The 12,873-nt window shown below is 53.1% G+C and overlaps 1 protein-coding gene across 1 annotated transcript in view; it reads right to left on the reverse strand.

Moving 5' to 3' along the window:
• kxd1 (KxDL motif containing 1) overlaps positions 1 to 12,608 on the reverse strand; it is a 122,410-nt gene extending 109,802 nt beyond the window's left edge. Inside the window, exon 1 of the mRNA XM_072594499.1 lies at positions 12,531 to 12,608. The gene's annotated coding sequence lies outside the window, so the exon portion shown is untranslated. The remainder of the gene's footprint in view (positions 1 to 12,530) is intronic.
• Positions 12,609 to 12,873: the final 265 nt, after the last annotated feature.

The following is a 12,873-nucleotide window of genomic DNA, read 5'->3' on the forward strand; positions in this document are numbered from 1 at the left end:
AGACCTGTCCCCACCAGTACTGTACCCCAGTGTTATACAGGGACAGACCTGTCCCCACCAGTACTGTATCCCAGTGTTATACAGGGACAGACCTGTCCCCACCAGTACTGTATCCCAGTGTTATACAGGGACAGACCTGTCCCCACCAGTACTGTACCCCAGTGTTATACAGTGACAGACCTGTCCCCACCAGTACTGTACCCCAGTGTTATACAGTGACAGGCCTGTCCCCACTAATACTGTACCCCAGTGTTATACAGGGACAGACCTGTCCCCCACCAGTACTGTACCCCAGTGTTATACAGGGACAGACCTGTCCCCACCAGTACTGTACCCCATTGTTATACAGGGACAGACCTGTCCCCACCAGTACTGTACCCCAGTGTTATACAGGGACAGACCTGTCCCCACCAGTACTGTCCCCAGTGACATACAGTGATGCACTTGTCCCCACCACTACCATACCCCACTGTTATAGACTGACAGACCCGTCCCCACCAGCACTGTCCCCCAGCGTCACACAGGGACAGACTTGTCCCCACAGTATTGTACCCCAGTTTTATACAGCAACAGACCTGTCTCAACCAGTACTGTACCACAATGTTATACAGGGACAAACCTGCCACCTTGTGTACTGCACCCCAGTGTCATACAGTGACAGACCCGTACCCATCAGCACTGTATCCCAGTGTTATACATGGACAGGCCTGTCCCCACCAGATTTGTACACCAGTATTATACAGTGACAGACATGTCCCCCACCATTACTGTACCCCAGTGTTATACAGTGACAGACCTGTCCCCACCAGTACTGTACCCCAGTGTTATACAGTGACAGATCTGTCCTCACTCGTACTGTCCCCCAGTGTTATACAGGGACAGACCTGTCACCACCAGAATTGTACACCAGTATTATACAGTGACAGACCTGTCCCCACCAGTACCGTACCCCAGTGCGATACTGTGACAGACTTGTCCCCACCAGTACCGTACCCCAGTGCGATACAGTGACAGACCTGTCCCCACCAGTACTGTACCCCAGTGTTATACAGGGACAGACCTGTCCCCACCAGTACCATACCCCAGTGTTATACAGGGACAGACCTGTCCCCACCAGTACTGTACCCCAGTGTTATACAGGAACAGACCTGACCCCACCACTACCGTACCCCAGTGTTATACAGGGACAGACCTGTCCCCACCAGTACCGTACCCCAGTGTTATACAGGGACAGATCTGTCCCCCCCAGTCCTGTACCCCAGTGTTAAACAGTGACAGACCTGTCACCACCAGTACTGTATCCCAGTGGTATACAGGGACAGACCTGTCCCCCACCAGTACTGTATCCCAGTGCTATACAGGGACAGACCTGTCCCATCAAGACTGTACTCCAGTGTTATACAGAGACAGACCTGTCCCCACCAGTACTGTACCCCAGTGTTATACAGTGACAGACCTATCCCCACCAGTACAGTATCTCAGTATTATACAGTGACAGACCTGTCCTCACCAGTACTGTACCCCAGTGTTATACAGTGACAGACCTGTCCCCACCAGTACTGTACCCCAGTGTTATACAGTGACAGACCTGTCCCCACCAGTACTGTACCCCATTGTTATACACTGACAGACCTGTCCCCACCAGTCCTGTACCCCAGTGTTATACACTGACAGACCTGTCCCCACCAGTACTATACCCCAGTGTTATACAGGGACAGACCTGTCCTCACCAGTCCTGTACCCCAGTCCTATACACTGACAGACCTGTCCCCACCAGTACTGTACCCCAGTGTTATACAGGGACAGACCTGTCCCCACCAGGACTGTACCCCAGTGTTATACTGTGACAGACCTGTCCCCACCAGTACTGTACCCCAGTGTTATGCAGTGACAGACCTGTCCCCACCAGTACTGTACCCCAGTGTTATACAGGGACAGGCCTGTCCCCACCAGTACTGTACCCCAGTGTTATACAGTGACAGACTTGTCCCCACCAGTACTGTACCCCAGTGTTATACAGGGACAGGCCTGTCCCCACCAGTACTGTACCCCAGTGTTATACAGTGACAGACTTGTCCCCACCAGTACTGTACCCCAGTGTTATACAGGGACAGGCCTGTCCCCACCATTACTGTACCCCAGTGTTATACAGGGACAGGCCTGTCCCCACCAGTACTGTAACCTAGTGTTATACAGTGACAGACTTGTCCCCACCAGTACTGTACCCCAGTGTTATACAGGGACAGGCCTGTCCCCATCAGTATTGTACCCCAGTGTTATACAGTGACAGACTTGTCCCCACCAGTACTGTACCCCAGTGTTATACAGGGACAGGCCTGTCCCCACCAGTATTGTACCCCAGTGTTATACAGTGACAGACCTGTCACCACCAGTACTGTATCCCAGTGGTATACAGGGACAGACCTGTCCCCCACCAGTACTGTATCCCAGTGCTATACAGGGACAGACCTGTCCCCATCAGGACTGTACTCCAGTGTTATACAGAGACAGGCCTCTCCCCATCAGTACTGTACCCAAGTGTTATACAGTGACAGACCTGTCCCCACCAGTACTGTATCTCAGTATTATACAGTGACAGACCTGTCCCCACCAGTACTGTACCCCATTGTTATACAGGGACAGACCTGTCCCCACCAGTACTGTACCCCAGTGTTATACAGGGACAGACCTGTCCCCCACCAGTACTGTACCCCAGTGTTATACAGGGACAGACCTGTCCCCACCAGTACTGTACCCCATTGTTATACAGGGACAGACCTGTCCCCACCAGTACTGTACCCCAGTGTTATACAGGGACAGACCTGTCCCCACCAGTACTGTCCCCAGTGACATACAGTGATGCACTTGTCCCCACCACTACCATACCCCACTGTTATAGACTGACAGACCCGTCCCCACCAGCACTGTCCCCCAGCGTCACACAGGGACAGACTTGTCCCCACAGTATTGTACCCCAGTTTTATACAGCAACAGACCTGTCTCAACCAGTACTGTACCACAATGTTATACAGGGACAAACCTGCCACCTTGTGTACTGCACCCCAGTGTCATACAGTGACAGACCCGTACCCATCAGCACTGTATCCCAGTGTTATACATGGACTGACCTGTCCCCACCAGTACTGTACCCCAGTGTTATACACTGACAGACCTGTCCCCACCAGTACTGTACCCCAGTGTTATACAGGGACAGACCTGTCCCCACCAGTACTGTACCCCAGTGTTATACAGGGACAGGCCTGTCCCCACCAGTACTGTACCCCAGTGTTATACAGTGACAGACTTGTCCCCACCAGTACTGTACCCCAGTGTTATACAGGGACAGGCCTGTCCCCACCAGTACTGTACCCCAGTGTTATACAGTGACAGACTTGTCCCCACCAGTACTGTACCCCAGTGTTATACAGGGACAGGCCTGTCCCCACCAGTACTGTACCCCAGTGTTATACAGGGACAGACCTGTCCCCACCAGTACTGTACCCCAGTGTTATACAGGGACAGGCCTGTCCCCACCAGTACTGTACCCCAGTGTTATACAGGGACAGGCCTGTCCCCACCAGTACTGTACCCCAGTGTTATACAGTGACAGACCTGTCACCACCAGTACTGTATCCCAGTGGTATACAGGGACAGACCTGTCCCCCACCAGTACTGTATCCCAGTGCTATACAGGGACAGACCTGTCCCCATCAAGACTGTACTCCAGTGTTATACAGAGACAGGCCTGTCCCCATCAGTACTGCACCCCAGTGTTATACAGTGACAGACCTGTCCCCACCAGTACAGTATCTCAGTATTATACAGTGACAGACCTGTCCCCACCAGTACCGTACCCCAGGGTTATACAGGGACAGGCCTGTCCCCACCAGTCCTGTACCCCAGTGTTATACAGAGACAGGCCTGTCCCCATCAGTACTGTACCCCAGTGTTATACAGTGACAGACCTGTCCCCACCAGTACAGTATCTCAGTATTATACAGTGACAGACCTGTCCTCACCAGGACTGTACCCCAGTGTTATACTGTGACAGACCTGTCCCTACCAGTACTGTACCCCAGTGTTATGCAGTGACAGACCTGTCCCCACCAGTACTGTACCCCAGTGTTATACAGGGACAGACCTGTCCCCACTAGTACTGTACCCCAGTGTTATACAGGGACAGGCCTGTCCCCACCAGTACTGTACCCCAGTGTTATACAGGGACAGACCTGTCCCCACCAGTACTGTACCCCAGTGTTATACAGGGACAGGCCTGTCCCCACGAGTACTGTACCCCAGTATTATACAGTGACAGACTTGTCCCCACCAGTACTGTACCCCAGTGTTATACAGGGACAGGCCTGTCCCCACCAGTACTGGACCCCAGTGTTATACAGTGACAGACTTGTCCCCACCAGTACTGTACCCCAGTGTTATACAGGGACAGACCTGTCCCCACCAGGACTGTACCCCAGTGTTATACTGTGACAGACCTGTCCCTACCAGTACTGTACCCCAGTGTTATGCAGTGACAGACCTGTCCCCACCAGTACTGTACCCCAGTGTTATACAGGGACAGACCTGTCCCCACCAGTACTGTACCCCAGTGTTATGCAGTGACAGACCTGTCCCCACCAGTACTGTACCCCAGTGTTATACAGGGACAGACCTGTCCCCACCAGTACTGTACCCCAGTGTTATACAGGGACAGGCCTGTCCCCACCAGTACTGTACCCCAGTATTATACAGTGACAGACTTGTCCCCACCAGTACTGTACCCCAGTGTTATACAGGGACAGGCCTGTCCCCACCAGTACTGGACCCCAGTGTTATACAGGGACAGACCTGTCCCCACCAGTACTGTACCCCAGTGTTATACAGGGACAGGCCTGTCCCCACCAGTACTGTACCCCAGTGTTATACAGGGACAGGCCTGTCCCCACCAGTACTGGACCCCAGTGTTATACAGGGACAGGCCTGTCCCCACGAGTACTGTACCCCAGTGTTATACAGGGACAGGCCTGTCCCCACCAGCACTGTACCCCAGTGTTATACAGTGACAGACTTGTCCCCACCAGTACTGTACCCCAGTGTTATACAGGGACAGGCCTGTCCCCACCAGTACTGTACCCCAGTGTTATACAGGGACAGGCCTGTCCCCACCAGTACTGTACCCCAGTGTTATACAGGGACAGGCCTGTCCCCACCAGTACTGTACCCCAGTGTTATACAGGGACAGGCCTGTCCCCACCAGTATTGTACCCCAGTGTTATACAGGGACTGACCTGTCCCCACCAGTACTGTACCCCAGTGTTATACACTGACAGACCTGTCCCCCCCAGTACTGTACCCCAGTGTTATACAGGGACAGACCTGTCCCCACCAGGACTGTACCCCAGTGTTATACTGTGACAGACTTGTCCCCACCAGTACTGTACCCCAGTGTTATACAGGGACAGGCCTGTCCCCACCAGTACTGTACCCCAGTGTTATACAGTGACAGACTTGTCCCCACCAGTACTGTACCCCAGTGTTATACAGGGACAGGCCTGTCCCCACCAGTATTGTACCCCAGTGTTATACAGTGACAGACCTGTCACCACCAGTACTGTATCCCAGTGCTATACAGGGACAGACCTGTCCCCATCAGGACTGTACTCCAGTGTTATACAGAGACAGGCCTCTCCCCATCAGTACTGTACCCCAGTGTTATACAGTGACAGACCTGTCCCCACCGGTACTGTATCTCAGTATTATACAGTGACAGACCTGTCCCCACCAGTACTGTACCCCATTGTTATACAGGGACTGACCTGTCCCCACCAGTACTGTACCCCAGTGTTATACAGTGACAGACCTGTCCCCACCAGTACTGTACCCCAGTGTTATACAGCGACAGACCTGTCCCCAACAGTACTGTATCCCAGTGTTATACAGGGACAGGCCTGTCCCCACCAGTACTGTACCCCAGTGTTATACAGGGACAGGCCTGTCCCCACCAGTATTATACCCCAGTGTTATACAGTGACAGGCCTGTCCCCACCAGTACTGTACCCCAGTGTTATACAGTGACAGACCTGTCACCACCAGTACTGTATCCCAGTGGTATACAGGGACAGACCTGTCCCCACCAGTACCGTACCCCAGGGTTATACAGGGACAGGCCTGTCCCCACCAGTACTGTACCCCAGTGTTATACAGGGACAGGCCTGTCCCCACCAGTATTATACCCCAGTGTTATACAGTGACAGGCCTGTCCCCACCAGTACTGTACCCCAGTGTTATACAGTGACAGACCTGTCACCACCAGTACTGTATCCCAGTGGTATACAGGGACAGACCTGTCCCCCACCAGTACTGTATCCCAGTGCTATACAGGGACAGACCTGTCCCCATCAAGACTGTACTCCAGTGTTATACAGAGACAGGCCTGTCCCCACCAGTACTGTACCCCAGTGTTATACAGTGACAGACCTGTCCCCACCAGTACTGCACCCCAGTGTTATACAGTGACAGACCTGTCCCCACCAGTACTGCACCCCAGTGTTATACAGTGACAGACCTGTCACCACCAGTACGGTCCCCCAGTGTTATACAGTGACAGACCTGTCCCCACCAGTACTGCACCCCAGTGTTATACAGTGACAGACCTGTCCCCACCAGTACTGTACCCCAGTGTTATACAGTGACAGACCTGTCCCCACCAGTACTGCACCCCAGTGTTATACAGTGACAGACCTGTCCCCACCAGTACTGTACCCCAGTGTTATACAGTAATAGACCTGTCCCCACCAGTTCTGTACCCCAGTGTTATACAGGGACAGACCTGTCCCCACCGGTACTGTACCCCAGTGTTATACAGTAATAGACCTGTCCCCACCAGTACTGTACCCCAGTGTTATACAGGGACAGACCTGTCCCCACCAGTACGGTCCCCCAGTGTTTTACAGTGACAGACCTGTTCCCACCAGTACTGCACCCCAGTGTTATACAGTGACAGACCTGTCCCCACCAGTACTGTACCCCAGTGTTATACAGTGACAGACCTGTCCCCACCAGTACTGTACCCCAGTGTTATAAAGTGACATACCTGTCCCCACCAGTACTGTACCCCAGTGTTATACAGTGACAGACCTGTTCCCACCAGTACTGCACCCCAGTGTTATACAGTGACAGACCTGTCCCCACCAGTACTGTACCCCAGTGTTATACAGTGACAGACCTGTCCCCACCAGTACTGTACCCCAGTGTTATACAGTGACAGACCTGTCCCCACCAGTACTGCACCCCAGTGTTATACAGTGACAGACCTGTTCCCACCAGTACTGCACCCCAGTGTTATACAGTGACAGACCTGTCCCCACCAGTACTGTATCCCAGTGTTATACAGTAATAGACCTGTCCCCACCAGTACTGTACCCCAGTGTTATACAGTGACAGACCTGTACCCACCAGTACTGTACCCCAGTGTTATACAGTGACAGACCTGTCCCCACCAGTACTGTACCCCAGTGTTATAAAGTGACATACCTGTCCCCACCAGTACTGTACCCCAGTGTTTTTCAGTGACAGACCTGTCCCCACCAGTACTGTACCCCAGTGTTATACAGTGACAGGCCTGTCCCCACCAGTACTGTACCCCAGTGTTTTACAGGGACAGACCTGTCCCCACCAGTACTGTACCCCAGTGTTATACAGTGACAGACCTGTCCCCACCAGTACTGTACCCCAGTGTTTTACAGGGACAGACCTGTCCCCACCAGTACTGTACCCCAGTGTTATACAGGGACAGACCTGTCCCCACCAATACTGTACCCCAGTGTTATACAGGGACAGACCTGTCCCCACCAGTACTGTATCCCAGTGTTATACAGGGACAGACCTGTCCCCACCAGTACTGTATCCCAGTGTTATACAGGGACAGACCTGTCCCCACCAGTACTGTATCCCAGTGTTATACAGGGACAGACCTGTCCCCACCAGTACTGTACCCCAGTGTTATACAGGGACAGACCTGTCCCCACCAGTACTGTACCCCAGTGTTATACAGGGACAGACCTGTCCCCACCAGTACTGTATCCCAGTGTTATACAGGGACAGACCTGTCCCCACCAGTACTGTCTCCCAGTGTTATACAGGGACAGACCTGTCCCCACCAGTACTGTATCCCAGTGTTATACAGGGACAGACCTGTCCCCACCAGTACTTTACCCCAGTGTTATACAGTGACAGACCTGTCCCCCACCAGGACTGTACCCCAGTGTTATACAGTGACAGGCCTGTCCCCACCAGTACTGTACCCCAGTGTTATACAGTGACAGACCTGTCCCCACCAGTACTGTACCCCAGTGTTATACAGTGACAGGCCTGTCCCCACCAGTACTGTATCCCAGTGTTATACAGTGACAGGCCTGTCCCCACTAATACTGTACCCCAGTGTTATACAGGGACAGACCTGTCCCCCACCAGTACTGTACCCCAGTGTTATACAGGGACAGACCTGTCCCCACCAGTACTGTACCCCATTGTTATACAGGGACAGACCTGTCCCCACCAGTACTGTACCCCAGTGTTATACAGGGACAGACCTGTCCCCACCAGTACTGTACCCCAGTGTTATACACTGACAGACCTGTCCCCACCAGTACTGTACCCCAGTGTTATACAGGGACAGGCCTGTCCCCACCAGTACTGTACCCCATTGTTATACAGGGACAGACCTGTCCCCACCAGTACTGTACCCCATTGTTATACAGGGACAGACCTGTCCCCACCAGTACTGTACCCCAGTGTTATACAGTGACAGACCTGTCCCCACCAGTACTGTATCCCAGTGTTATACAGGGACAGACCTGTCCCCACCAGTACTGTACCCCAGTGTTATACAGTGACAGGCCTGTCCCCACCAGTACTGTACCCCAGTATTATACAGTGACAGACCTGTCCCCACCAGTACTGTACCCCAGTGTTATACAGGGACAGACCTGTCCCCACCAGTACTGCACCCCAGTGTTATACAGTGACAGACCTGTCCCCACCAGTACTGCACCCCAGTGTTATACAGGGACAGACCTGTCCCCACCAGTACTGCACCCCAGTGTTATACAGTGACAGACCTGTCCCCACCAGTACGGTCCCCCAGTGTTATACAGTGACAGACCTGTCCCCACCAGTACTGCACCCCAGTGTTATACAGTGACAGACCTGTCCCCACCAGTACTGTACCCCAGTGTTATACAGTGACAGACCTGTCCCCACCAGTACTGCACCCCAGTGTTATACAGTGACAGACCTGTCCCCACCAGTACTGCACCCCAGTGTTATACAGTGACAGACCTGTCCCCACCAGTACTGCACCCCAGTGTTATACAGTGACAGACCTGTCACCACCAGTACGGTCCCCCAGTGTTATACAGTGACAGACCTGTCCCCACCAGTACTGCACCCCAGTGTTATACAGTGACAGACCTGTCCCCACCAGTACTGTACCCCAGTGTTATACAGTGACAGACCTGTCCCCACCAGTACTGCACCCCAGTGTTATACAGTGACAGACCTGTCCCCACCAGTACTGTACCCCAGTGTTATACAGTAATAGACCTGTCCCCACCAGTACTGTACCCCAGTGTTATACAGGGACAGACCTGTCCCCACCGGTACTGTACCCCAGTGTTATACAGTAATAGACCTGTCCCCACCAGTACTGTACCCCAGTGTTATACAGGGACAGACCTGTCCCCACCAGTACGGTCCCCCAGTGTTTTACAGTGACAGACCTGTTCCCACCAGTACTGCACCCCAGTGTTATACAGTGACAGACCTGTCCCCACCAGTACTGTACCCCAGTGTTATACAGTGACAGACCTGTCCCCACCAGTACTGTACCCCAGTGTTATAAAGTGACATACCTGTCCCCACCAGTACTGTACCCCAGTGTTATACAGTGACAGACCTGTTCCCACCAGTACTGCACCCCAGTGTTATACAGTGACAGACCTGTCCCCACCAGTACTGTACCCCAGTGTTATACAGTGACAGACCTGTCCCCACCAGTACTGTACCCCAGTGTTATACAGTGACAGACCTGTCCCCACCAGTACTGCACCCCAGTGTTATACAGTGACAGACCTGTTCCCACCAGTACTGCACCCCAGTGTTATACAGTGACAGACCTGTCCCCACCAGTACTGTATCCCAGTGTTATACAGTAATAGACCTGTCCCCACCAGTACTGTACCCCAGTGTTATACAGTGACAGACCTGTACCCACCAGTACTGTACCCCAGTGTTATACAGTGACAGACCTGTCCCCACCAGTACTGTACCCCAGTGTTATAAAGTGACATACCTGTCCCCACCAGTACTGTACCCCAGTGTTTTTCAGTGACAGACCTGTCCCCACCAGTACTGTACCCCAGTGTTATACAGTGACAGGCCTGTCCCCACCAGTACTGTACCCCAGTGTTTTACAGGGACAGACCTGTCCCCACCAGTACTGTACCCCAGTGTTATACAGTGACAGACCTGTCCCCACCAGTACTGTACCCCAGTGTTTTACAGGGACAGACCTGTCCCCACCAGTACTGTACCCCAGTGTTATACAGGGACAGACCTGTCCCCACCAATACTGTACCCCAGTGTTATACAGGGACAGACCTGTCCCCACCAGTACTGTATCCCAGTGTTATACAGGGACAGACCTGTCCCCACCAGTACTGTATCCCAGTGTTATACAGGGACAGACCTGTCCCCACCAGTACTGTATCCCAGTGTTATACAGGGACAGACCTGTCCCCACCAGTACTGTATCCCAGTGTTATACAGGGACAGACCTGTCCCCACCAGTACTGTACCCCAGTGTTATACAGGGACAGACCTGTCCCCACCAGTACTGTACCCCAGTGTTATACAGGGACAGACCTGTCCCCACCAGTACTGTATCCCAGTGTTATACAGGGACAGACCTGTCCCCACCAGTACTGTCTCCCAGTGTTATACAGGGACAGACCTGTCCCCACCAGTACTTTACCCCAGTGTTATACAGTGACAGACCTGTCCCCCACCAGGACTGTACCCCAGTGTTATACAGTGACAGGCCTGTCCCCACCAGTACTGTACCCCAGTGTTATACAGTGACAGACCTGTCCCCACCAGTACTGTACCCCAGTGTTATACAGTGACAGGCCTGTCCCCACCAGTACTGTATCCCAGTGTTATACAGTGACAGGCCTGTCCCCACTAATACTGTACCCCAGTGTTATACAGGGACAGACCTGTCCCCCACCAGTACTGTACCCCAGTGTTATACAGGGACAGACCTGTCCCCACCAGTACTGTACCCCATTGTTATACAGGGACAGACCTGTCCCCACCAGTACTGTACCCCAGTGTTATACAGGGACAGACCTGTCCCCACCAGTACTGTACCCCAGTGTTATACACTGACAGACCTGTCCCCACCAGTACTGTACCCCAGTGTTATACAGGGACAGGCCTGTCCCCACCAGTACTGTACCCCATTGTTATACAGGGACAGACCTGTCCCCACCAGTACTGTACCCCATTGTTATACAGGGACAGACCTGTCCCCACCAGTACTGTACCCCAGTGTTATACAGTGACAGACCTGTCCCCACCAGTACTGTATCCCAGTGTTATACAGGGACAGACCTGTCCCCACCAGTACTGTACCCCAGTGTTATACAGGGACAGACCTGTCCCCACCAGTACTGTACCCCATTGTTATACAGGGACAGACCTGTCCCCACCAGTACTGTACCCCAGTGTTATACAGGGACAGACCTGTCCCCACCAGTACTGTATCCCAGTGTTATACAGGGACAGACCTGTCCCCACCAGTACTGTACCCCATTGTTATACAGGGACAGACCTGTCCCCACCAGTACTGTACCCCATTGTTATACAGGGACAGACCTGTCCCCACCAGTACTGTACCCCAGTGTTATACAGTGACAGACCTGTCCCCACCAGTACTGTACCCCAGTGTTATACAGTGACAGACCTGTCCCCACCAGTACTGTATCCCAGTGTTATACAGTGACAGACCTGTCCCCACCAGTACTGTATCCCAGTGTTATACAGTGACAGACCTGTCCCCACCAGTACTGTATCCCAGTGTTATACAGTGACAGACCTGTCCCCACCAGTACTGTATCCCAGTGTTATACAGTGACAGACCTGTCCCCACCAGTACTGTACCCCAGTGTTATACAGTGACAGACCTGTCCCCACCAGTACTGTATCCCAGTGTTATACAGTGACAGACCTGTCCCCACCAGTACTGTATCCCAGTGTTATACAGTGACAGACCTGTCCCCACCAGTACTGTATCCCAGTGTTATACAGTGACAGACCTGTCCCCACCAGTACTGTACCCCAGTGTTACACAGAGAGACAGCTACACAATATTATCTCTAGTTTACTTTAACTGCATGATAATATATTGGAGATTGAGTGGTCCGCAGTATAATATTCGCGTTTTGAAGTTGAACAGACATTGAAGTTCAAACCTGTTCAGACGGAGCCTGTGGCCTCCTAAAGCAAATGGCGGCGCGCATGTGCAGTCCTTACGGGGCACAGGTCAAGCGGCGGGGCCTGAGTCAACGAGGGGCGGGGCTTGTAGCTCCGAGGGGCGGGGCCTGAGTCAACGAGGGGCAGGGCCTGTGTCACCGAGGGGCGGGTCCAGGGTGAGAGGTATTGTATGTCATCCCATTGAGGGGCGGGCCCATATTGATAAGTGTGCGGTCACCGGAACGTCAGCACCATGACGCATGGGGGGGCGGGGTCAGGCCACCGTTGGGCGGGCTGTGGTTAACGTGGGGCGGAGTCATATGGACAGCGTCGCCCTGGCTG

Source organism: Chiloscyllium punctatum, chromosome 24, assembly GCF_047496795.1.
Source record: "Chiloscyllium punctatum isolate Juve2018m chromosome 24, sChiPun1.3, whole genome shotgun sequence".
Taxonomy (NCBI): Eukaryota; Metazoa; Chordata; class Chondrichthyes; order Orectolobiformes; family Hemiscylliidae; genus Chiloscyllium; species Chiloscyllium punctatum.